This window comes from Aulostomus chinensis, chromosome 4 (genome assembly GCF_037954235.1).
Source record: "Aulostomus chinensis isolate RoL2024-O1b breed Wild chromosome 4, RoL_Achi_v1.0, whole genome shotgun sequence".
Taxonomy (NCBI): domain Eukaryota; kingdom Metazoa; phylum Chordata; class Actinopteri; order Syngnathiformes; family Aulostomidae; genus Aulostomus; species Aulostomus chinensis.
The window spans coordinates 10,178,532-10,201,706 of NC_141323.1; the positions used below are offsets into that span (position 1 = coordinate 10,178,532).

The following is a 23,175-nucleotide window of genomic DNA, read 5'->3' on the forward strand; positions in this document are numbered from 1 at the left end:
ACACACACACACACACACACACAAAACTAAATATGCGACACTTGAATCCGATTTTTATTAATTTCATTTGAATTCCTCAGTTGTCCTTTTTTTTGTCAATTCAACGTCAAAATAAAATGCGTTCAATTTCTTGTCGCACAAAATTCTCCTTCCACGCAATTTATTGAACTTTCCGATCCCGGTAGCCCAGCCATGGATGAATCCAGGAAAAGAAAAGTTTCTGAAGAAACGTTTTTCTTGCATGTAGAAATAAAATTTTGTTTTGTCCGCAGCAGTTCATTGATTTCATAATCAATCAGAAACTGATTTCTGCAGGTTTATCTTCACTTTAGTCATCAAAAGGGTTTTGTGGCTCCCTGATGCTAATCGGGTCCAAATGGCTCCTAGAGTGTTTGAGGTTGCCGACCTCTGACCTGCAACTTTTTTCTTGAAGATTTTCTCCCATGTCAGTCACAGGTGATGTCAAAAACCTGAACCTGTGTTTTAGAAGAAAACGTGTCCCACAGGTTGTTGGGATGAGTTCTCAGCCAGTCTTCAATTAATTAGACGAGATGTCCATCAGCTGGTTTGGAGCGAATGAATTCGGCTGCTCATGAACTCAGAGGAAGATGGCGGTTTGAGCAGTGACACACACGGCTTTAACCAACAGTCGAAGAAGAAGAGGCCTTGGCCCCTGAAACAGAGACAAAGTTGGGACTGTCCTGGAAGTCGCTGGTCACTCGTGTGAGATTCGAAAAAGAGGTTCCCGTCTCTGGGGTGTGTTTTCAGAAGGCCCAAGCGAGACAGAACTCTGAAGGTTCTGCTGTTCCTCTACACCTTCTCTGATGCAACGCGACAGACTCCTGCGTCCGGCTCGGTCAATCCCTCCCGCAGCGCTCGTTTCTGGATGCATGTCTGGGTTTGCCTACTGAAGCGTTGCAGCATCGCCACCGACTCCTCTGTCAGGGGAGCTTCGGTTGCAGTGACTTCTCCTCCTCGCTTTCTCAGGTGGAGACAAAACCTGACGGATTGCTGACCGAGTCGGACAAGACCACTTGAAGAACGGTTAAAAAAGGGGGGGGGGGGGGTCAACTCCTTTTTGATATATTTCAATCCTGTGCGTTAACCCTTGAGCGCTACGGCCTGCTGCGCAAACACCACTTGTGGAACCTGCGGGAGTCTGAGAGGACAATAATGGCTCCTCAAATCGATGTCAGGAGCCGTTTAGATTTAATTAGTGACCCCAGGACAGGTTCTCAGTGTGAGTGCATCCACTTAGAGGCCCCTCATTGGATTTACACACTCAGAATGGAGACACTGAAGCGTCAATTCTAGTAATCCTATATCTGCACTTGCTGGCCCGTCCCTCGAGGGCAATGCACTGTTTGTGTGTGTGTGAGTGAGTTGTTGTTTTTTTTTTCATTCATTTGTCATAAAACATATTTGTTGCATTTAAATGTGCCTTAAGTGCGTGTGAGAGCGAGTGTGTGTCTGCTCACACAGCGGCTGGATTGATTGAGCAGTGAACTGCGAGTCCCCTGGGTGTTTTTTGAGCGGCTTGTTGTTTCTGTTTTGTGGGTTCACAATGGGCCTGTGTGTACGGGGGGAGGAGGGGGAGGAGGAGGGGGGATTTGTATGCATGTGGGTGGGAAGTGTATGACTTTCTGAATGTATGTGTTTATGTGAGTGGCAAAGAGAGCGTAGCATGCGTTACACTTGCCAAGCTCTTGAGCAACAAGGAATCCAAAATAGATTTCCTTTCTTTACCTCTGCTGCGGGTAATTCCAGTCTCATGGAGGAGCAGCATGACTGTTTGGGATGATGAAGCATGTCCGATTTTTATGTAAAAATGTCAGTCTTGCTTCAAATAGATGTGCTGACATTTGGGGATTCTCTGCGCGTGCTGCTGACTTCTCTGCGAATGAATCACGTCTCTCTAAATCACGACGAACTCATCGGGCCGGGATTCATTCAACTGTCAGGCCGACTTTGGAAACGCTACAAAATAAGCAGGTCTCCACCAGCTTCTATCATCTGGGTGCTCGCTAGCAGCAGGCTTGGTAGCGGCGTAGCTCTGGCCTTTCACCTTGAAGGGCTACATGCTAAACGGCTACTACGTAGCCTGCTGCTAGCGAGCACCCAGATGATAGAAGCTGGTGGAGACCTGCTTATTTTGTAGCGTTTCCAAAGTCGGCAAACATCATCAACAACATCCGCTAAACCAAGATGGATGAGCGGACTTCTCCTCGACAAGCTGATAGTAAGAGCACTTTTGGGTCTGTTCTGAGAGCTGCGAGCTCTCACTGGACGCGCAGCTGCAGATACAGACCAAGTCTTGGAGTATCTGGGAAACAGCTCGTTGGTTAAGTGTCTCGCAGAGCCAGACGTTTCTACAAGGAAACAACCAGACTGAGTGAGCGTAAAACCATTTTGGTGAATTTAATGTTTTTTTTGTTTGTTTTAATTTTGGCTTTTCCATTAACCTTTGCTAACGTGATACTTCAGAATAAGTGGGGATGAAAACAGGGCCAGCGTGAGGCTGATTATTTTCCTTCCATTAGCGCCAGCGGGAGGTTTACATCTTGTCCTCTTCCTCTTCTCTTCGCTTGGCCAGCCCGGTGTGACCGCCAGCAGGTCTGGGTCGGCGCAGGGCCGACTGGGGATGAAGGCCGGGATTGTTACGGGGTGGGACAGGTTCTAGCACCTGGCCATCTGGACATTACATCCCCCAGAGCAGTAATGGATGCCCCCTCCCCCCTCTAACTCCTGGCTGAAGACCCATAATGGACGCCCCTGCCAAGCCCTAAGGGGACCCCCCCATGGGACTTGAGTTTGTGCAACTGGATAATAGGTTTCATTTAAACCTCCATTCACGGCCAGGCCGGATCCAGCTCAGAGGAGCTGTGAACTGCAGAGGAGAGGTCGCTGGGGGTTACGCTGAGGTTCGCCGGGTCCCGACCACCAGTCAGTATTTAAAACTTGATCACCGCCGATTCATTCCATTACCTGCCACTGTGTCAGCAGGTGTAAAGGGGAGTGGCTTGTAGCACAGGTGTGTGAGAGTGATTCGGGTTACTTATGGTCATGCTAGCCGGTCAGTTTCCACTCCTGAGCAGAGATGATTAAATCTGAGGGTGACCGCAGAAAAGGAAAGTGCCCTCTTGTGACCTTTTTTTTTCATGGTGACAGAAAGTTTGGTGGAGACGGGTGTGTGTGTGTGTGTGTGTGTGTGTGTGTGTGTGTGCGTGCGTGCGTGCGTGCGTGCAGGAGAAAGCGTGGTAACTTGCCGCTAAGAGGAGGAACGCTCCAATGCAACTGTTCATTAACAGTGTTTGGTTGGTTTCTCTTGGCTGCAGGGTGACACACAACATTACCATTGTAGATTTGCATTTTCACGTCATACTGACACACACACGCACGCACACACACACACACACACACCTGAACACAGACACACTCCACTTACATCGGCGCACACACGTGTGCATAGTATGTGAAAGGTGAGTCACGCTCGCCATAATTCACAGCGAGAGGTGAAATGAAGTGCATGAGGACAGTTTCTTGGCTCGTGGAAGCAATTTAAGCTCCCGTCAGCTTCCAGTTCGTGACGCCATTACGATATCACACAGCTTTGATTTGATTCAACCGACTTTTGGTTCGGTTTTGAAACTATTGAGACACTCTCTCACACTCCTCACATTCCTAAAGAGGTGTAACAGATGAGGCAAGATTTGACATGAAAAAAAAAAACCTGAAGCTCGTCACGGAACATTTGAACTCTTGTCTTGGTTGTTCCTTTCAAAACGCACGCAAATTTACAACAAGTTTGTCCTTCTCTTTTTGCCTTCGAGTCTTTTCTTACCCGCCCACTGGGGAGGAGGAATATTAAGAGCGGCTCTCCATCCCTCGGGGCGCTCCTCATCTCATCACCTCACGGGGAACATGTCAGGTGTGATTGGAGAAGTGAGACAGAGATATTCCAATTAGCCAGAGCTGCTGCATTAGAGCGCGCCGCTCTTGAGTCACGCTGACAGGAGGGCAGCTGCATGGAAGACTTTATTTAATGGGGCCCTGGTTAAGAAGATGGAATGCGGCGAGCGGCGGCATCCAGTCAAGTACGAGTCTTTTGGAGGAACCACCCGGCCGAGGTTACCTTCACGTTGACTGACGTTTTAAAAGTTTTCATTATCTAAATACTTTAACGCCCAAGTGCTAAGCCATTAAATGCGGTCGTGATGTACGGCGCTGGTCATGTGTGACACGCTCCACAGGCGGGACCTTTGCATCGACTTAATGAAGTTTTAGGTTTCGTCCGATCGTAAAGGTTCAACGTAGCTAGTGACCAACGTAGGTCACGTGAGGTGCATGGATGCCTGCGCTGCACACGCGGCAGGACCAGTCCTTGCTCTGAGCTTCTCACTCACCTCTGGCAAAGTTGAGTCCCACTGCAGCTGCACTCACCCCTCCGTCAGCAGGTCTGCGTTAAATTCCAGTTCCTCTCCGCTCAGTCGCATCAAACACGAGCATCTCTGGCCTTCAACAAGGTCCTCAGACGACACATTTTAAACACTGACTGTGTGAACAACAGGGGCCGAAAGCTCCCGCAAACGTTCCTGTCAGCATCTCTGAAGGGGAAAACGTCTCAAACTACAGTCTCCCATGTAGAATATGACCAGAATTATTGGAAACTTTATCAGAATCACAAGAAGCTTCTAGAAATCCACTTTTGTAGAGGTTGAGCCTCGTCACGCATTTAATGAGGTCTAATACTAATCCAACCATCTAAATGAGGTCTAAAACTAAAAGATCTCACAGGTGACAACAGGCCAAATGAACTCATGAGTAAACTTGTAAAAAAGAGGTATAGAATCATAATTCCTGCACTTAATCACAGGTTCTTGACATCTAAAGACTGCAAACGCTGAAGTTAATGAGCGCCAGCATTCTTCTGGTGATCAACAAGATTTAGGATTTCATAGTTTTGAAATTCTCATAACTTGACCAGCTGTCCTCAATCAAGTATCGCCTTTACGACTGCATTCAGTCCAAAAAAAATGTATGTATGCATTTATACGTAGAAAAACTGCTAACGATTTAACTGGTAGAAACATTGAAAGGCCAAAAAAACAAAAACAAAAAAACCCCCAACTTAAATGTCTCCCAGTGGTTCTAAACCTTTTTGTGAGATTCAAATCAGATTTCATAAAATGTGTCAAAATGTAGGGGCGTCACATTCATCCACCGCATCGATTAATATTCCTATCATCCTCCTACATCGATCTGTGCTCGGCCAGTTGGCTTTCCGGACGATCGATCTGAAATGGTTTTAAAAGGTAGTCAATCGATTGTATCGATACTTGGAAGTAACACTCAACATTTTAAGCGCGACAGAATTTACATAAACGTGTTTTTTTTAAAAAGCAATTTTAATGATAAAGACGTTAAACGCTCCTCGTTTCTGGCTGCCTGTCGGTGACGTCATCGCCACGCGCCAGCGGCAGCGCGAATTTCGGAACAAGTCGCATCATGGCGGACGACGGAGGAGAGACCCAGACCAGGTGTTGTGAACAAGCCGCTGGCTGTTTGCTGGACACGGAAAGCAGAAGTAGCCGGTAGAGCTGACATGTTGGTGGCGTGAATGAACTTTTATTGAAAATGAGTGGCGAAAGGAGCGCAGGGAAGGGGAAGCTGCTGCCAGTTCAACCTGAGGTGTCGTTCGCACCTCATTCAGGTAAAACGTGATGCATTTGACTTTAACTGTTGTTTGTTTGCTGTTTGTTTGTATCCATCGTTAAAAAATTTAAATTAAATTATGCGGGATTCTTTCCAAGCAACAGCAGGAATCGAGGAAGCCTCACCTGCGCTGTCCAGGATCCAGGTGTTTATGTCACTGTCACGCTGGCAGAAGTCCTGGCTAAAAAGTCACTGAATCAATTTCAAGTCACTGTGAATGAACCGATGTCGTCCTTGGATCACAACGTAACCACGAACGGTGATGCGTATCACGGCGTAGTTAAAACCCATCGTCCCACCCCTGGTTAAATCAGAACACTTTGGATGTTCCTGTGGCAATAAAACCCCAGCAGTAAAACCATTAGTCGACGTCTCGCCGCCCGCCGACTGTGACATGTTGGCATGTTTTTAAAAACTCCTCCCGAGTGCTTTGATAGTTTTCCTCAACACATTTTGTCGACATTTTCTGGGGCAAGGTGACGCTATCAGCAGCAGGGATCTTATCAGCTGTGTAATGTGTCATAAGTGGTAATGTAACTGAGGTGTGTGTGTGTGTGTGTGTGTGTGTGTGTGTGTGTTAGGTAGACGGAGTGATGGTGATGGCGATAGTTATGATAAATGTGCCGATGTGCCAGTCATTTCTGATGCGCCTGCTAGCCCGGGGCGAGGATGGGCTGATAAATTTAAGAGAGATTTCATCTGCAAACAAGGGAAACATCAGATCTCTGATTAGACCAACATGTCTGAAGGCTGCTCCGGCTTTGGAGGACTGAGATTCGGGATTTCTGCTTGGTTGACGTCTCTGTAGAGAAGAAGAAGGCGGCGGAGGAGAAGAGAGCGAGGAGAACGGGACGTTCTGCTGTTCTATGCGAGTGGGCGCTGGAGATCTCCTGTGTTTGATAAATGAAGACTGGAGTTGACACAGTCTCACTAACACTGCCTCTCTCTGTGGTAAGGTGGGGGCTGGGTGGTGTGTGTGTGTGTGTGTGTGTGTGGAGGGGGGTGCACGTGGAATGTTTCTCTACCTGCATCGACAGGTTGCGAAGCTCTTTACCTGTCAGACCCGCAGGGCCGGGTCAGAGCTGGGTTTATGCGTCTGCACGGGGCTGTGTGTGGATGGATGGCGTGGCTGGGTGGGTCTGGGTTAGGGGTTGGGGGCGGTGGGGTGGGGGTCCTCGTGTTTACTGTACATACAGCTGAAAGAATGCTTGTTATCGTGGGAATGTCGCTGGCGCTGCGAGCAAACGACACACTTCCTACCTGGAGCGGTTATTGAGCAACGCGCGACCCAGCACAGCTTTTACAAGTAGCAACACATTGCTGTGTCAGCGTATGTTAGCATTAGCTTCCAAAACCAACATTCCTCTCAACATGGCTGTGACTGTTTGACAGGCTGGAAACAACCAGATGTCAAAGTGGGAGTTTTTCTTCTTCTTTTTTTCGTAAAGTGGCTGAGCAGGTGAAAGTAAGCCCGTCATCAGTTCCCCGTCAGCCCGCTAAGCTCCAGAAGTCAAATATGATGAACTGAACACTGCTGAGTCATGACTCGATGACGGCAGCGTCAGCACCTTTCAACGAAGTGAGAGGTGCAGGTTTTTAGCCCTGTAAGCCCGACGCGTCGCCGTTTGGCTCCAGAAAACAATGGGATGAAAGCAAAAGCCCAGAACACGTTGGGTTGGCGGAGAGCAGCCGTCTGGAAGGAGGAACGTCGGCGCTTGCCTCTCCAGACGTGGATGGACTTCCTTTCAGTTCTGGCACCGCTGGCAGTGCTTCACGCTGGTGAGAAGCTAAAAGCTCGCCTGGGTTCTTGTTTCTGGAATACACGCACGTGTTCTTCTTCATTCTGTCATTTCTTCTCGGCGCGTCTTATTTTCTGGACATTTTATTTTGGGGTTTTGAACAGCGCTGAGAGCGCCCAGCACGCCGCCCGCATGGATGAGTCTGTCGCCGCGCTAACACAGTTTCCCTTTGGTGGAAAATAATCCTGTTGGCTTTGACCAGAGAAACAGGTGAAGACTAAAATGCTGGAGAAGTAGAAATTAGCTTTCTATTTCGGGTTCAGCCGCTCTGCGTTTTGGAGTGTTTCTCTTTCAGGGATAGTGTGTCGTTTGCTCTATGGAGGGCCTTGTTCCTGGGCCTGTATTGTTTTACCGGATCGCTCATTGTGCGACTCAGACAGAGCGGGGGGGTGGGGGTGGGGGTATACGGGGTGGCCTGGTGCCAGCAGTGGCTACACCGGCTGCCAGCCTCCCAACAGGACACACACACACACACACACGCACGCAATCGAGAAGCCCCTGGATGTGAATGTCTGCTATGGATGGATCAGAACCATTCAGGCCCAACCAGGGCTCTGTTACACAGGCGTGCAGACACACACACACACACACACACACACACACACCAGAGCGGTGGCTATGCTCACTGGAAGCCATCCTGATGCAGCACTTTGCTTTTCACCTAAGAAACTCGGCAGCCACGTCCTGGTCAGGCAGCGCGGCCCTCGAGGACTTGGTTCTCGCTCTCTGTAGAATTACTTCCGCTGTGCTTTAGATCTTTTAGCGTTTTTTTTTTCTTCAAATGACATAAAACATAAATAAATCCTGCACTCGTAAATAAAGAGGTTTTCTTTATTAATCTAATAAAAATGCAGGGTTTTGTCTTAAGTACAAGTTTGTTCTGGAATGAAACGACATCACACAAAAAAACAAAGGCAAAGCACGCGGTGGCGGTCGTGTGTCTGCGGTTTAGTTCGATGCTAGCGTAACTTTAGCTTTGCGTGCTAGATTGGTAGCTTTATAGCAATGCGTTTCCACTTCTACAGTCGTAAAAGTGGTGTTAATTTGTTAAGATGATCAAAAATGCTCGCAATCTGTTGTTTTCCAGAGCACTGTTTTTTTTAATCAGTCACCCAAAGTCCGGTGGAACGATCCCACTGGCTTTGGTGGAGGGAACCCCGCAGGTGCTAACTTCCTGTTGGACTTCACCCTGACATGTATGAAGTTTTATCTTTTATCTGAAACGATGTCACGTGCCAGCACGGAGGTGAGGTGCACTGACAGCTTCCTGCAAGGGCTTTTGTTACGGGACGTCCACACAAACACGTGACGTCAAGGTGAGTGCACCGAGTGCGAATGCAGACACTTCAGCTCAGTTTAAGGCTGAGTGTCAGGTCTAGGAGTGGGTGGTCTGACTCATCCCAGCACACTTGCCAGCTTTTATTGGAATTAATAAAGATGTAATGATAGTCCTCACGAGACTGTCGACTACCCAGAACCTGGCAGCGCTCCAGAGGGAATTACTTCCTCTGACAAATTATTGTCGAATTACAGGCAGCGATCTGTCCGTCTCCCCTCATTTTCTACCGTCTTTATTTTCCAAATGACTTTGATCTGTCAGTCATATCTGCTTTATGATTATTTTCTTAAGATGTCTGCATCATTATCATGAAACCAGATGATGATTAGATTCTGCAACTGAAACCATGAAAGTGTCTCGTATTTCTTTTCTTGGATTTCCCACTTTCTTCTCTCCCTCTCTCTCCCTCTCTCTCTCCGTATCTGCAGCTTCAAGGTTCAAGTTTATGGAGGTAACACAACTCTCCTTATGAACCCAACTACAAATACATCTGACGAGACGCAGCCCAGCTCTCAGGAGAGGACGGCCTGAAGCAGGGCAGCATTTCCTCTGCTTTTTTGCTGATGCGTGGATGTATGGAACAACCTGTTCTGGTGGCGATACAGACTGGAATAGCTGGTCCACCTCGGTGGTGCTAAATCTGCTTCATGTAAACGACTTTGGGCTTGTTTTCCTGTAAAGCTGCTTACAAATCACAGGTTTTTTTGTGCTTGTTTCAGAAGCGTAGTTGCTCCTTTGAGCCTGTTCCCTGCCTCTCACCACACCCTCCATGCACACAGAAAACCTTACAATAAATACACACATTTAAAAGTTTTGTTACATCCACAATCTTATCCCTCTGTACATTAAGGTGACTGTAAATGAGTAGGATAAATTAGTGGAATGGATTTCTTTTGCGATGATGTCATCGAACATTGCGTTCACGCCGCGGAGAGATTTTCGCCTGGAAGAGCATCCACAAGGCGACATGGCCGACCCAGAAAGCTCTTGCTGCCGTCGGTTTACAGAAAAGTGGTAAGAAATGAAAGGAAACGCAGCTCAGCCGACCAGTACTACTGCAGTACAACAATGTCTGTCAGTCACAACGCCGACCGTTAGCTCGTCAGAAGGCCAGCTAAACTAGCGACGCAACAAAGTTCAACTTGGAGCGGTGAAACGTTTGACGTCACGATCACCTCCAGGAGCGACCCGAGTGAGCAAAGAGGACACTTCTTCACATTTGGAGCGCGTAAACCTGACGCTGGCGCAAACGTAGGCGGCTTCCTTCAGCTCCTAACGTGGAGTATTCCAAGTTGGACGGGCGTTTGGCGTGTCCTCCCACCTCCGAGATTGGTTTATTCCCACCGGTGGAATTCCCGACAGTCAAAACTGTTGTACGTTACAAGTTCGAAGCACACTTCAGTTGAATTTGTGCATTGAGAGGAATTGGCCAGGTTACAATGTTTGCATTGTCTGTAATTTCCTGTGCACATGATGACACCAACAATTCCTTCTTCATGAACTTGGGTGTCTTTACATCTCTGTTGGTGGTAAACTGCAGCAGCAATGAGGAAATCTGTTGACTAATGCCTCGGAACAGGGTGAATGGTTTCTGAGCGGGACAATAAACACGTGGAACGCTTGCACAATAACAGATGTGTAAATCCACGCTCCAGGGCAGTGAGGAGGTGCTATGGCAGCTTGGCAGCCTTCTGCATGTCTCATCTTTCTCTCTCTTCATGGTACGGCTGCTAGATGAGCCTGAACTGAGAACAAAACCTCCTTGTGCGAGAGTTGGAGGGTGTTGTGGGATCGCACAGGAAAAGTTCTTAAGTGGATTGTTGTGGGATGTGTTGTGAAAATGATCTCACGTCTGGAGATCCGTGTCGTCTTTGTGGACTCTTTTCTCTGGAAGCGGACGTATCATTCTGCGTGAGCCAGCCGGGGTCAGGACCTCAGAAGACGAAGATGCGGGAGTGGTGAGAAAACCTTCAGTTGCCCACCTCCTCAACCCCGCCTCCGAGCACAGACTTCCTCATCGCACGAGGTGGTCGACCGAGTCACTGTTTTCTCCCGTCGGAATTTCTGGCGTTGCGAGAAGGCGCCGAGGCGCACAGCCTTCTCCTGATCGCAGCGACGGCCATTTAACACGCCTGCACAAAAAACACCAAATCAAAGAACCAGAAGGGACAGCGGCTTGTTTCCAGCAAAACAGAAAAGTGTTCTTCTCAACCAGGGGAAGGATATTAGAGGTCTTATTTCTGAAATAGAGACAGGAAATGACAGCAGCTCTGCACCGGCGGTCGACATCCTCATGTCCTGACACTTTCACGAGTTTTCTCTCTGTAAAGTGTCGTGTCAACACTCTTCGACGCGTCCTTTTCTTTCTCAGATTTTCGGAGCAGTTGCATAAATCAGAAGCCAGAATTCCAAACTCAAAAGTATTGACTTCGCATGCAGTCGAAACCTGACAGATGAAAGCGATGGAGAATTTGTTGTTCTCAAGTAAACATGTCCCAAAAAGCCAAGCTATTCATTTGAGCAGCTGCTGACCAACCTCAAGTCTTTTTCCTGATCCGTCCCCTTCGTGCTCTGATGTTATTTTAAGTTGAGGTTTTCTACGCTGTGACACGGCGGCCAGGCCGCTACGCCAGAGCGGCTAATTACAGGTGTGGGTGTTGAAGTGGCTGGTTTGGGTTTCTCTGTGCGCGTCTCTAAGCCAGGGATCAGGTGGATACCTTAGCGCTCTTGTTGCCTTTCATTCTTCGGTAATCCCACAGACCTCCACGCCAGACCCAGACCCCCCCCCCCCCCCCCTTCAGAGTGTGTGAACACGCAGAAGTTTTATCTCTCAATATTAATAACAAAGATCTTAACGTTTCTGTCTAGAAGTCCAAGAGTAGTGTGCTGGGTGGATGAGTTCATTCATCAGTAAAACAGAAACAAAAATGTCCGACGTCTTCGCGGAGAATCAGCAGTTCCCTTCGTGTGAACAGGAAGAGACTGAACTTCCCAGTGTTCTTGGTAAAATTCATGGTTTTGTTGCTCTTGAAAATGCTCCGTCATGAACGTCCCGACGTGAAATAATCCCCTTTTTCCTTTGCACTTTCATGAAAATTTCCAATCAAACTTGCAATTAGAGCCGTTCTCCAGAAGCAGCAGGGTAGCGCTGGGAAAGCCACCCTTCAGTCTCGGTGAGCGATGAACTTAATTAAGCTCCTGGAACTGAATTTTATTTCAGATAAGAAAATGCAAGACAGGTGCACTTCGTCTGAGTCACGACAGCTGGGAGGCAGCGTTTCAAACATTTACAGAAAATGACTTCAGTCGCTTCCTCGTGCCGACACATCAGCTAAGAGGTGCTAGTGGTGAGATTTGTGAGCCGACTGTTAAACGCCGCCATCAAAGATCTGGCGTCAGATTCATCAAACGGTAGAAAGACGTCGGTCATCTGTCACCTGCGCTTCTGCGTCGGAGCGCGTCGGCGTTTCATTGTCACCTCTGGAGACTCCTTTCTCACCTGTGTTGAGTCCTTCAGGTTCCACAGTGGCGTTCTAGCGCAGGAGGACCAGGATGCAGATGAAGCCAGAAACAAAGACGGAGGCTCAAACAAACGGCCGACCAGAGAATCAAAGGGTCTGCTGGGATCCATAAATGTGATCCTGAGTGATCTGGTCAGGAGTGGGAATGAGATCTGATCCTCATCCAGAGGTGGTCTGGACCATCTGATGGACTGCTCCTCCAGGTGGAGGGACCACATCTCGTTCCAACAAAGATATCCAGATGGGACGTTTTGTGTGGTCGGAGAAACATCGGAATCTGTTGCTTGGAATCGACAGATTTAACTTTTATTTGTAGGAAGAGCAATGAGGTGATCCACAAGACTTTACTGCAGGTGCACTTCAGGTGATCAGACGTCGACAGGGGCGTCAGTCACGCAAATGCATGTTGGGCTCATGCGCCAGTGTTTCCTGACCCCCCCACCAGGAGGTTCTGTCTCAAACCCGGACCTCCGGCACGGCGCCGTCTGGAGACGCCATCCCCGTCTGGTGTGGGACTCCCCTCAGTGGCTGCGAACAGCGCTTCCCTGCATACGCGTGCGATGATGAGTCTACCTAACAGCGCTCGTCAGGATGAATCAGTCGACGTCAGTCTGCTCTTCATCACTTTTTACTGAAAGGCCTGCGGTGTCAGCTTCCATACACAATACCCAAGCTAGCTGGCTCGCCGCGGTGTAACACAACACAGCCGGGTCATACAAGCCTCCGCCACTCTAATAATATGCATCTAATGGATATAATTTATTAACAGGCCCAGACTGAAGAAGGCCTCACTCCTTGTGTGTGTGTGTGTGTGTGTGTGTGTGTGTGTGTGTGTGTGTGTGTGATGGGTAGAAAAGAGAAAGGTCTCCTCTCGGATGACTGTTTGTTTGTGCCGGCTAATCTCAAAGGTGGATTTTTAACCATTGTGGAGGGGTCTTTGTGTTCAATTTAGAGAGAGAGAGAGGGAAAAAAATACTCAATGTAAATGAATGGGGGATCAGGGTCACCCCCCCTCACTCCCTCCCTCCCCCCCGTGTGCGTGTGTGCGTGTGTGTGTGTGTGTGTGTGAGAATCTAGTTCAGCCATCTTAATCCAGCACCCAGACTCTTGGCTCCTTGGCTCATCAAAGTGAGAGGCCAGCAGTAGCTAGCCCAGATTTAATCTTGTGTGTGTGTGTGTGTGTGTGTCAGGGAGCTATGCATTGTGCCCCCCTTCATACGCTCAAGGGCTTTGCAGCGTGATAGCGGGGCTGAGCTAACGCTAGCATCATTTCTATCATTTGGTCAACATTGGCGTGGGAGAGATCCATTGTTGCGTCGCTCACACACTCGCCTGCTGCGTGATGCTCCGAGCTGTCAACTGCAGATAAACCTGAGTTTGCACCTCTCAGCGAGAGCAAACACACCCAGGTTTGCGTCGGATAAGTGGCCCGGGAGCTCGGAGAGTTTGTTTTTCTAAGTGTAACCACTGGAGATACTGATGGAGAAAATGGAGTGTGTGGAGAGTCGGCAGCATCAGTGTGTGAAGGCCAATAGTGATGCTTCACAGATAGATGTTAATACTGACCATTTTATAAAAGTTACTTTCACTGGAAAGGAATTGTCCAGTTGCATGCATGAGTAAAATACAGTAATTTACTGCTAATTAACAATCAAAAGTGTCCGAAGTGCATCATCGTGCAGTATTTTTGTCATTCAGGGACGAGGAAATTGACTTCACCTCATTTTGCGGTGTATAAAAGTTTTGTTTTCATGCGAGCTCTGTAAAATGTATTTTTTAACATGCTAGTAATCAGTTAAGACTGAATTGGACCTCAACAGCAGCAAGTGCAGATTTCAGTGGCAGTAAAAATGACGGTTTCACAGTCATAAATGCTCCGCCACCTGCTAGTTGGTTCTTTTTGTCTGGCAGGAAAAGTCCTGTACGATTTTCGTCACTGGTTTGGATTTCATGATTAAAAAACAATTTAGTCATCAATAATAAACAGGCATTTATTTTAAGCACTTTTAGAATGTCACAAAGTTTTTTTTTGTTGTTTTTTTTACAGAGTGAAAATCAAAATTTACTGCCGTGGATATTCAGACACGTATCTGAAGATCAGAGCTCTGGTTTCACGCCCGTACAAGTGGGATTTATCACAGCTGGACAGTTCACCGGCGGACGGCTTCCTTCCTCCGTAGCACCGTGTTAAAAAGTTGCGACTTGCAACCGTCTTTGCTCGATGTTTTCCAACACACGTTGCATAATTACACTGGAAAAAATGAAACAAAAAAGAAACACGAAACCTCCTGGGGACTCTGACGGTTGCAGGTGTTGTGATGCAGGACTGGAAACGTGGCCGCCCGTATCAACCCTTGGGCCGTGCCAGGTTGGTGCCGAGGTGCAGAACTTGATATTAAATTCCTTCCACGAACCTGACAGACGGCTGTAAATCAGAGCATGAAAGGAAAATGAATCTCTTGCTCTACCTTTGTCTGCGTAGATTCTCCTCTCCACAACGTTAATGTCTTCTGGGCTGTTTTGTGTCCGGGCAGTGGCAAGGTCACTGGAGGTGAAACCATTTTACTGTCTCCATTTTTACTTTTTTAAAAAAATGGTTTTATTTTGGGTTAGATTATGGGTGGATTCACTCTCTGACGGACGCTTTCATCCTCTCTCTCGCTCTTTCTCTCTTTGTATAATTACGTCGAGATGATTCAGACTCAAACGCACTTTCTTCATTTCCCAGCATTCCCGTAGGTGTTATTTACCCATGTGTCTGAAGTCCGATCGGCGAGGCTTCTCACCTCATTAAGACGCAGGCTAAAGGGGTTGAGGTCTGATGAACATTTCCAGGGAGGAGAGTTCACGTTTCCTCACCGCCGTATCTGCAGCACACAGTTTTTCCCTTTTCCTCTGTTGAGGCAAACGAGAGAAAACTTATGTAACTTTCCCTCTCGGAGACGCTCAGGAGTTGATGCTGCGTGGGTGAGGAGGTTATTGTGGTGGACGCACGTCATCTTTATGGTAGGATTATTTGAGCAGGGCCACACGACTGGAACAGAGATGTCGGCTTTCAGCGCCCCATCAGGTATCAGCGCTAAATCAGTGTGGTTGAATATTTATGACAGTATTTCTACGAATGGACATCTTAACCTTCGCGTGCACACAAGGAACGAGTCCAGATGTGTGCACGCAGGACAGCAGAGAGACGAGCAGATGTTATCATTCAAGGGGAGAAAAATTCGTCATTTTTGCGAAGAGTAAAAAATAAAAGTAAAAAAAAAAAAAAAAACAGCATTAGGATGTAGGGAAATGATAATCAGTATTAATATTTTGTTTTTTTTCTGTCAGGATAACCCAAAAGGTTGTGGATCAGTTTTGGTCGCATTGTCACGGTGGGGGACGCGCGGCCTCTGAGGTCCCCTCTCCTGGTTTTGTACCTGACAGAGGCCTGGTTACCCAGGACAAGCAAAAGGCCACTAATGCCCACAAAAACATGGAAAGCTCCTCCCGTTCGTTTGGTGTTTTGGTTAATTATTTGACACAAGAACGTTGCCAAACTTAATTTACGACAGGCTGCGGAGGGTACGCTAGCAAAAACAAGCTAACGGGCTGCGAGCTAGCTTAAAAACACACTTTATTTCCCTAAAGGAATGTAGAAGACCGACAATCCAAAACATGAAAGGGACCCGTTACAAAATGATATTCATTAAGAAGCACTGTTGAGGATGGAGGGAAAGAACACAAGGAAACTAAACACCACAAATACTGAATGTGAAATACCCAAGTAGTTCTGATCATTTTCAGGAGAAAAATGTGTTGAGGTGAGAGGATGAGAGCTGAAGTTGTGACGGCCTCATCATTTATGGTAAATAACCCGCAGCAGAATTGGTGTAGTATTAAATTAGGTCGCTGCAGTTGCCGTCATGACGTGAGGGATGCGAGCAGGATGTGGAAGGTTGCCAGGGAGTCTATAAGTAGCTGTTTGCTCCACCAGTTTATTCAGGCTGAAGATGTTTACATTTTGATGACTCTGCACCATCGAGGGCATTCTGCATTACCTAAGAACAGGTTCTGTTTGCTCTGTAACCATGGACACGCGCAAAACAGTCCCTGTTTGACTGTTGTCACTGAAAAGAAGATTTTGTGTACTGATGAAAAACAATGACTTTATCAGAGGTTTGTGTTTTTATTCCAGGGGTGTTTCAAGATCAGTGTCATGAAGGAATTCCCAAAGTAAACACTAAATAAGCCAATGAACACCATGTTTTCATATTCGACTTTTGAACGCAGTCGTTAGCATTCCAAAGCTAACGTTATGCTATGAACAAACCATGTCACGGATGCATGAAGCTGTGTTGCTTACCTGTGTATTTTTTGCCATCAAACAAGTTAAAATATTTTGTGTGAGCGACAGATTTTACTTTGACATATTAAGGTGAAACAAATCTAACTTATTCCCAGGTTTTAGGACTCATCCTAGATTTGTGGCCCCGCTGATCCTGGGACAGCGGTTTGGCCCCTGTCCCGTCTCATCGGGCTTGTGTCAGATAATTCCCACAGTTTGTCCCTTCTGTCCTTTTGTTCCCGCTCATTTTCTCTCCATATCTGTGACTGATGACACTCATGTCCGTCCTTATCGTAAAGCCCAGGTTGTTTTTTTTAATTTAATTAGTGGAGGCAGGGACACAAAGGAGGCCTGTTGTTATCTGCGATGCCCACCTCCATGATTCCAACTGTTTTTAAAAGGGTCATTCTCCTCATCATCTAACCTGTTGTCCCAATCTCTCCTCTTTCTCCAGAGAACCATTCGGGGGTCCTGGTTCCCAGCGTCCTGGACTCTCTCAGGAGACCAATACCAACCAATACCAAACTGATGGGCAGATAGCGTCACGGCTCGGCTGCGGGAGTGCAGGACAGGAGGGGGCGGAGGGGGAGACCAGTTGAGTTAATGACACTGAATTAAGTGCCAGAAAAGGGAGGGTAAAGGGGAGTGAAAGGGGTTTTGATGAGAGATAGTTAACATTTTTTAAGTGTGTGTGTGTGTGTGTGTGTGTGTGGGGGGGGGCTTAGTCCTCATACCAGTGGAGGTTGGTGTTTACCCACTCAGGCTGCAGAGGGCTCGCACTCTGACCCCCATAATAAGTAACCTTGACATAGGATCAACATCAATAATGCCATAAAGACTCGTGTGTGTGTGTGTGTGTGTGTGTGTGTGTGTGTGTGTGTGTGTGTGTGTGTAGGGGAACAGCCAAATTTAAGGCTTTTAAGGCCAGTCGCTTACTGACAGGAATTGAATTTAACACCCAAACTAAACTCTGAATAGCTGCCAAAAACAATCCATTTGCTGAAAGTCAAGTCTGCTAAGGAAGAAGGACTCTTGGAAATTCTGTGTGGAGTTTTTTTCTCCTCATATTTTAAAGGTCGTGGTCATAAGCGAACAATAAGAGAAGCTTTTGCTGCCTGTATTTTCCTCCAAATTTTGCCCACTGTTAGCCTAATGCTAAGCTTGTGATGCACCTAATTAATCAGAGTCTTGTCCTCTGACTCATCGATGGAGTCACTGCCTCAACTTTGACTTGCGAGAATGATGGCGAGAGGTTCTGTTTCCTCGTCCTCTGCGGGACACGAGGAAACAGAGAGCGGTGAATCAGACGGCGAGGACGCGGTCAGCCAGGCGATAGCCTCTCTTGGGATATCACAAGCATCGCTGGTACATAAATAATCTTGAGATTCCTTTTATGTATGACAGATGAAAGCTTCAGATCCCCACTTCCTCGCCGTAAATAAGTAGGTCACCTCTACAAGTCATTAGCCTCATCAGTTTCCATTACATATTCATGAAGGGAAATGAGTTTACAAGTGGATCACCCCCCCTCACCCCTTAGCAGTACACATGAAAGCCCGGGCATAAACGGGCATTCTCGACGCCGGTTGATTGTGCATCTCCCCTGTGGTCCTGGTTTGTATCAGAGAGCATTCAGAGCTCCCAGAGGACTGCCTCCTTTGTCGGAGCTCGGAGGAGTTAAATCGTATATAAAACAAATTAATTGCCCCTGTTAGATCACTCAAGCACTCACCCAGGGGAACATGTGCTTATCACACACCCAGGACCGCACATACACTGCCTGCTCTTAGCGTTCCTGTGCTTGCCAGCCTCAGCCCCTCGGTAGGGTTGGGGTGGGGTAACTCCCTCTCCATCTGTTGGTCTCCTCAGAGTCCTGACTCCTGCGTTAATTACCAGCTCCCGCCCCTCCCGGTCCCTACCTATCCCATCTTTGCTCTCCATCTGTCCCACCCAGCACAAACGTGCCTGATAGGGACCCGTCATCTGCTTTATGGGGCCAATCCCGGGTGCTTCTTTCAGCAGAGTACAGTGGTGGCGAGGGATTTTACAGCCCAGTAGGCCTGCTCTTCATTCAGTGTGGTTCTCTACTGTAGAGGTCACTCTGATTGCAACCTTTATGGCTAACGCTAACGGCTGTCACGGCAGACAGCACAGCAGGCCTGCCGGCTGCCATTTACGACCCAAAGTGTGTGTTTGGATTGAAGTGCGTGTGTGAGGGCCGGTCCTGGGGAGGCCGCTGAGGTGTTTATTGCCTTGTAAGAGTGTGTGGTTAACAGGATTAGGCGAGTATTATGTGTCGATGTGTGGGGAAGCGGGGCTGAGTGCCGTTATGAGGAGGTTTCGTGCCCGAGAAAAATCACCTGTTTTTTTTTTTTACTTGTTTTCTTGACGGCCGTCGTGACTGTCGACTTCTGCTCGTTTCCTGTTCGCAACCATAAATCATTTCAACCGGGTCCAACTTTCCTGTCACCGAACCAACTCTTTCTGTGCCTAAATTTAACCGGATGTCAGCCATCGCAGTGACACCTCATTGTAAGGAAGCGTGGATGAGATCTCAATATCTGAGGGAACCAAGAAGTTTCTTTAGCAAGGACTTGTTGGTGTACGAGTACTTTCGCGCGTCTCTAGACACAGTATTACTGTGGGCACTTTACATTTCTGAAATTACGCCGCTTTTTGGAGAAGAGTTTGACGAGGCTTAAAATAATGTTGAGAAAATGTATCCTGCAATAAAATGCAGCCAGATATACCTCAGTTTCAAAATTGAGAGTAAAAATATTCTGTAAAAATGTCGTAAATATACGGTTTTATTACTTTGCTCTCTGCAAGAAAACGTCGAATTAACGGGCCGATTATTTCACCGTCCAACACATAAAATATTTGGCTATTTCAAGTCAGGGAACCGTTGTTTTTACTATTGAACTATTCATAAACTACTTTATCATACCTTTATAATTTGGCATTGCCATTTTTTCCTTTCTGCTTCTGTCACATGATGTGTTTGAGTTTCTTTTGGATGCGCGTTTGCCTCCCCAAATTTCGCTCTAATCTTCCATCTTTGCAGTGAACGGATTAAAACCGTTCCTGTGAATGAGAGGAAAAAGCCAAAGCAGTCCAAGGAAGCCAGTCCATGAATGTGTGCGAGTGGTGAAGAAGCTGAGCGAAGTGTTCTGACTGGTTTGTACTCGTCACACCGCACCACCTGGGCACACTTGGGATTTGGGCTTTGAGTCTAACAATTTAATTCCGTTTCTCCTCTCTGTTTCAGGAATAAACAAATCAAGATTTTGTGTTCAAACCCTCCATGCAGCGCGGCGTGCAGCCGACGCCGGGTCTGAGAGGCGTTGCATCCTCGCCGGCTTCTTGGCAGCGAGTGTGTGTGGAGTGTGTGTGGAGTGTGTGTGGAGTGTCATTTACCTCCTCCTGTGGTTCTGTGTCGCGCTGCCCTCTCATCTGTCTCTGGGGTCGAGTGGACCTCCAGCAGCACAATAAAACCAAATTGGCAATTTGTTTTCTGTGGCTGGGACTGAGCAGGGGGCCCCGCCGCCAACCACCAGCCCATACAGAGCCATCAGGGGGAGGCAAACACACCGCCATCATGTTCATTTAGCCCCTGTAGTTTTATTCCAGCTCCATTGTCTGGCTGATTGACTTGTTGACCTGCTGAATCAGGTACAGAGCACTGAGAAAACCCCTGCAGATCCTTATCTCCACTGGAGGAATTCGCTGCAAAAACTGGACGAAGGCAGGAGAAAAAATAGGTTTTAATTCATGAGTTGCCTCCCGTGTAACGAATATCTTTACAGGTGTGAAAATATGAGAAAGATGCCGGCAAAAGTCTTTCAGAGGCCTTTTAAAACGAGCCGGAAATAATAAAACAAATCCCCAGTGATACGCATTGGGATGAATCGTACCATTCAATTATATTTATTTAATGATATTCAGCTGTGAAATTTTTGGGCCTTTGTATGCCTTTTAAATTTAAGTTCCAAGTTCTCTTTTATATCTCATTTTGTTTCTGCCTGATCATTAATTTCCCCTCTCTCTCTCTCTCTCTCTCTCTCTCTCTCTCTAAGTCTTATTTTATTTTGTCGTCTGGATCCAACTGAAGAATTTTGGGGCAGGATAGAGTTTATTTAAGGGACTATTTTCTGTATATTGACGAGTTTTAATGTTCTGTGACTATTTCCTGCAGACTGATGTTTTTATTTGATCTCTCTCACACACACACACACACACAGACACACACACACACACACACACGTCCAAGTGTGTCACTGGCGTTAGAACAATAACATTTGAGGTGAATTGTTGAGTAAATAAACAACAAAACAGAACAGAACAAAAGACATGAGATGGAGTCAAATCTGGGTGCCGCTGACGGCCTCGTGGGCCCTCAGAGGGCAGGGTTGCTGAACCACATTTGTCATGGAAATGCTGTTTTTTTGTGGTATGAAAGAGGAGAAAGAATGAAAGGAACGAAGAAAAGAAAGGAGCTGAACTGCTACAAGGTGGGACACTAATGATCACCGGCCCGGCCTTTTGTATGTCAATGAGACCAGGCGGGCCAGTCGGCTCTTCAGGTGGAATGGGGAGGAATGGTGGCCCCCCCAGCATGACTGGTGGCCCCCAGCATGACTAAACAAACTGCCCAGTCAGAGCCTTAGCAATGCAAATGGATGTAAATACCATAAACGTGTGTGTGTGTGTGTGTGTGTGTGTGTGTGTGTGTGTGTGTGTGTGTGTGCGCTAACCCCACTGTGAGTGGACTGGCCCCAGGGGGCTAACGTACCCCTGTAATCAGCCGACCCCAACGCATTGTGTGTGTGTGTGTGTGTGTGTGTGTTCCTGCTTGCCTAATAAGCTGAATTGGCCCCGGGGCCGCCAGTGTGCTTATCAAAGACATTCTTCTGTGTCATTCATCCATCTCTCAACTCACGGAGTGACAGAGAATTAACTAACATCCATGAATTACAACGGCCCGTAGTCTCGTCAGAAGCTTCTCACCTGCAGGAACTTCTACCGGGCTGCCACCAAGCCTCTCAGGTGCTTCACCAGAGATTAACAGCAGGAGCCGGGGTCCATGACCCGCCAGAGGAAGAGTCACTGCTGCCTGGTGCACCGTTTCTGATGGCAACGACGGGGGGAGTGAAGGAGAGAGGAGGAGAAACACTCAGTGAATGTTTGGAAATGACAGCAGAGGAAATGTTTCTGGAGAAGCCGCTTGCTAGAACTCAGTTTGACACCAGAACGTTGACTGGAAATGTTGGAACGCTGCGCTAAAAAAAAGAAGAAGAAGCTGCTGATGCTCCGTTGTTACGCTGAGGCCATGCGGTTCTGTCTCCAGTGGAATAGCAGCAAAAGTCCCAAACGCGGCACTGAAACTCCACTCGGGGTCACCTGACACACCTGCAAACTTCAGGACGTCACGCTGGAGTCATCGGGCTTCTGTCTGAAACACAGGCCTGCCAACGCCCCTCCGTCTCGCTCCTCCTGGCTGATTCATGTGTTCATGTGCACGAGTGACAGTGAATTCAGTGCAGTTTATTCAAAAAGCTCATCCCGTGCTTGAACCTCCGTACCTGCCCGCTTGTCACCCTCCTTCCTCCCAACAACGCCGCTCCTTTTGATTCTTTAGTGTTTAGTAAAAAAACCAAAACAACACAACAGAGGCCCAGCAGCCGTTGTGGATGCAGCGGGTCATTAAGCCGGGACACAATTGGACAATGTAAGGAACAGTCGTGCGTCCCAGGATTACACAAGAGGTCAGAGGTTAATGTCTCCCTTTTGTTACTTTCAGGCTGAACCTGAGGAGGAGGAGAGGCTGGGGGGGCTCTATTTTTTAAATTTAGTCTCAGTCTTGCTGCACCTTATTGTACTTTTTATTTTGTCTATTTTAAGTTAAATGTTGGTTTCAGTCAAAGACAGAATGACCTGTTCCAGTCGACGCTTCAGTCTGCCCTTCGTCGTTTGTCTGAATCAAACCAGCTGATCGGCTCTCATCCATCAGCGCAAAGTTGTGCCGAGCAAAACTGGAACTGGTCACGGCGTTTCTTCACCTGTGGACGTGACTGCCGGCGCTGCGCTGGAACCACAAACACCAGAAGGTCGACATACGTACGACGTCTTGTTTTCCACTGAAGGTTCGCCGCAGGGTCCCGGTGCTGCAGCTGTGATTGACAGGCTTCTGCTGACTGTTTGCCTCCAGTAAACCTCATTAGCCTGCTGACAGTTTGTCTAATTGCAGGTTTGCAGGAGTTCTGCGTGTTGTGATGCTGCACATCAGCCGGCTGCTTCTCTCCTACTTTATCATTATTAATATATTTTGGTTTTCTCCTGCAGCTAATTTCTCACTCTCAGGAGAAAATGAGCAGTTTGTCACTGCCGTCACTTTAAAGACTTGCTTACATGCAGAAATTACCCACACACACACAGACAGACAGACACACACACACACACACACGTCTGTTGTTT

At 47.5% G+C, this 23,175-nt stretch overlaps 2 long non-coding RNA genes across 2 annotated transcripts; one reads left to right on the forward strand and one right to left on the reverse strand.

Moving 5' to 3' along the window:
- The first annotated feature begins 5,080 nt into the window (after positions 1 to 5,080).
- LOC147262642 (uncharacterized) lies at positions 5,081 to 10,324 on the forward strand. The gene is made up of 3 exons (XR_015112565.1): positions 5,081 to 5,710; positions 6,521 to 6,663; positions 9,279 to 10,324. It is a non-coding gene; the product is annotated as an uncharacterized LOC147262642 (long non-coding RNA).
- Positions 10,325 to 14,406: 4,082 nt separating this feature from the next.
- On the reverse strand, positions 14,407 to 15,618 carry LOC147262643 (uncharacterized). The gene is made up of 2 exons (XR_015112566.1): positions 15,158 to 15,618; positions 14,407 to 14,796 (listed from the first exon to the last, which is right to left on the reverse strand). It is a non-coding gene; the product is annotated as an uncharacterized LOC147262643 (long non-coding RNA).
- Between the last annotated feature and the right edge of the window lie 7,557 nt (positions 15,619 to 23,175).